The sequence below is a fragment of the Megalops cyprinoides genome, chromosome 5 (genome assembly GCF_013368585.1).
Source record: "Megalops cyprinoides isolate fMegCyp1 chromosome 5, fMegCyp1.pri, whole genome shotgun sequence".
NCBI lineage: Eukaryota > Metazoa > Chordata > Actinopteri > Elopiformes > Megalopidae > Megalops > Megalops cyprinoides.
In genome coordinates, this window is record NC_050587.1 from 37,936,342 (window position 1) to 37,940,000 (window position 3,659).

Consider the following 3,659-nt stretch of genomic DNA (forward strand, 5'->3'; position numbering starts at 1 on the left):
ATAGATAGTCTTAAAATAAGCGTAACAATACCAAGGCTAGGATTTTATTATGTCCTGTGATTGAATGTATGCAGTAAAATAACTGGCTCAGCACTCATAAACAAGTTGATGACGCAGCTGCGTTGAGGGCATCGGAGGACCAAACCGATTTATCTGAATAAATTAAAGACATAAATTGAAATGTAAAACCACGATCGCAAAACAAAATACTTATTAATTAAATAACAAAATTAATCTGACATAACATAACTTCAGTCACTGTACGTATTGAGCGAATATTTTTTAGAAATTCTGTTTGCTCGCCCTCAATTCTCCTTGTCCATCTCTGAACCCAACTTTCCGTCTTTGAAAAATATTCTCTCCGCAAAATGTCTTCAAAGTTCAAATCGCTTTTATCATTCCCACCGAGTTATGAAAGCATATTTCCCAGTCCTAGTGGCAATGTAAAAACAGACTCGCGTACACAACATCTTTAATTGTTTAACTGTCTCCTCTGAGCAGCACGTGACCTGCAAGATCAAATGCAACTGGAACACAAGAGAACCGTGCTGACCTGATCCACTCAGGATCCAAAAACGCCACCAAAACTAAACAAAACACACGAACGGTTTTTCTGTCACAAAGCGTAATTACATCCCGACCGAAACTGGCTTTTACAATCCCACGAGGTTGCAAGGTTGCCAACTTGGGACAGATACTTGCCTTCTTGTGTGTATTTAAGATATCGGTGCGCAGCGCGTGATCTTGGCCGTCATACAAATATGACACACAAAAACCAGGCCTGCCGCTCTCAAAGCTAGAGCCAAAAGCTCAGCACACCCTAAGCATCATAAATTCGTTATGCATTGTTTTAGCCAGGATCAATATTTCATTTGATGAAACTGTTCAAATACGGCGTCAGTTCTAAAACTTTGCAAACACATCTAAGTTCGGCGAAGTTCTGTAATTGCCTTGTACTTAATAATTAAGGAACAAGGTTGACAGTGTCTCGCATAATCCTGACAGAACACGAAGTGTTGGCACAATGCCCTCATTTTTTCAATCTTATAAATGCACAGCAATCTAAGTTTAGGTATTTTAATTAAGAACACCCCATATGTTTTGTAAACACGTGAAACTAAAACACCAGGGTTCATTTAACAGTTAATTGTTGTCATTGTTTCACAGAGGTGATCATTTGTAATTACTGCTCAAACTTAATTCACAGTAAACTATACTGCTACACTGTGACTACGAGGCGGAAGATTGTATCCACATAATTGCACAAATATCTTCACAGAGTGATCCATAATAATAAATTAGGATTCACAAAAAAAACTGTCTAAGAGAAATGTGTTTGAATGATTTGGAACAGGTCTGTCAGACATTCTCCTCAAACGCTGCACTATTTGGTTAGCAGCGTGGATTTAATTTGCCGAACCAAAACGAAAAAAAAAACGTTAATAAGGCAGTGCGGTTCCGTGGCGAGAAAACATTCGTTTCGTTAACCTTTCAAAAATGCCTGGCAGGTTTATCAAAAGCCACAGGAAGTGACAGAACAAGCTGCCGTTCAAACTGAAAAATAATTCCGTTAGGTAAAGTGAAACTCTTATATACAGTATATAAGCGGAAATGACCTTATTCAGTATACAAATAACACCGCGTTGCAAATGTATCACAGCGGTCGAGTGGGGATGAAAACATTCAGAACGTTTATTTGTCAGTGAATAATTCCAAAAAATCGGAAATTCTGGAGGTGGAATATTTAACATGAACAGACAGCACGTAAACACATATAGAGCAACTTCTGTTTTAGGACTAACCAGTTTCAAATATTTACGAGGGGCTGAATTGTTGCTATTTTCATGCTGGGTAATTTGAATGATTTTACTGTTAAGCTCTTCCTACTGTTTTCTCGTTTACAAGTCAACAGCCGCGACGTGTTAGGCAACCAAAAATATCCTCAGTTTTCCCCCTTTCTTTGGAACAAAGGCAAGGTGAAGCACCGGAGGTGCGTTTTAACAAACGGCATACCGATTCAGACACCCAACAATGCAGCCACCGAGCGATTTACTCAGAGAACGGCATTCACTGTGCCATCGTATTCGTTTTTCATAAACAATAAGTCGATGAAATATTAATGGCTTCCTAAGTGTGTAATTGTTTAAGTGCCCTAAATGATCCCATTTGGAAATGGATTGTTCCCACCTCTTTTTCTTAAGAGTGTTGGTTGTCTGGTCTTTGCCAAACGGTTCCACCAGCTGGTGACCGGGCGAGGCCGACTGTGGGCCGGATCAGGCAAAAAAAGACAGCTGGTCAGCGGCGCGGCAGGGCCCCCTCCTCCCATTTCGCCGTAGCCTGACTTTAAACTAGCAGAAATATTAGCCGGTGCTACCCGGCGTTTGGGGAGTTCAGACTGACAAGGCTGAAGAAAGAGTTTCTAACGATTAGACAAAAGACTTTAATAGCTTTTAATTGAAAGTCGATAATGGGAACGCTATGCCCGTCCCCTGCTGGAATATTCGCGTTGCACATGTCACGGCTCGCCTCGCGACCTCCTGGTCGCACACTTGGCGGCGCAGGCACGGCCAGCCAGTGTTGTGGAGTGCACCTTCATGTTGAAGTGATTGCATTATAGACGGTAAATGACCAAGCAATCATTTAATGTACACAAATAGCAGTATAATTTAAAAGCACGACAAAGTTAAAAAAATAAATCATTGAAATAAACACCTAACAGCAATAACAGCTCATCAAAATGATTATTAGACACCAAAAAGCCTCCAGTAGGCGCCAACAGGCCTGAGATTGCCTATACCTAGAGACCCGACAAATGGTCAAAGAATTTAAAAAAGTGGTATCATAAGGATCTGTGTCAGATTCAAATGAGGGCGATGACCTCCCGATATTAATGAAAAGGGTTATTCTTGCGAAGTGCGCAGCTGATTACGAGAAAATCTCCCCAGTCTTGCGGGAAGGCGAGGAGATTTTTGCATGTGAAAAGATACTGGTAAATCCCTCGGCTCTTACCGCGGATTGTCCCCGGCTCAGGGTTAATGAAGTGCGGATAGAGTCTCACTGAGCTCCCGACAAACAAAAACACAACACGGAGAAACTCAGACCCAGTGGATCAGCGACTCTGATTAATCTCATTGACTCAGAATAAAATCAAACAAAACCGCCTTCAAATCACATTAGGAGTCAATCAAAGCGCAATTTGCACTGCGGGTATCGTGAGTGACTGTGAAAATTTTAGTGTGGGTGTCCTTTCACAGTCTGGTCTAAATAGAAAAGGAAAATGACCTTTTTGGATAAGGAATATAACTATGAACGGACTCACACTTTTTCTTAAAATCAGAAGAAAAACAAACAAAAATATTCATAGACTCCCCACATTGCAGTCGTAATGTGCTATGACTAATTTAATTGATGTTTGCCCGAGTTACATTGGCGTTTCATTGCAGACTCATTTCAATTGAGACTATCAACTTTTTCGGGTTTCGATAAAATCTGACAACTGAGACCAAATACATAATTTTCTTAAATTCTTCTCACTCTGGTGACCAAATGTTGACAAATTATGTATTAAAAACACCCCGCAAAGAACACACACCTATTTACGATTAATGCTATAAAGGTCTGTATAACAAAGAGAAATTATGCGTCGCTATTTTTTTAGT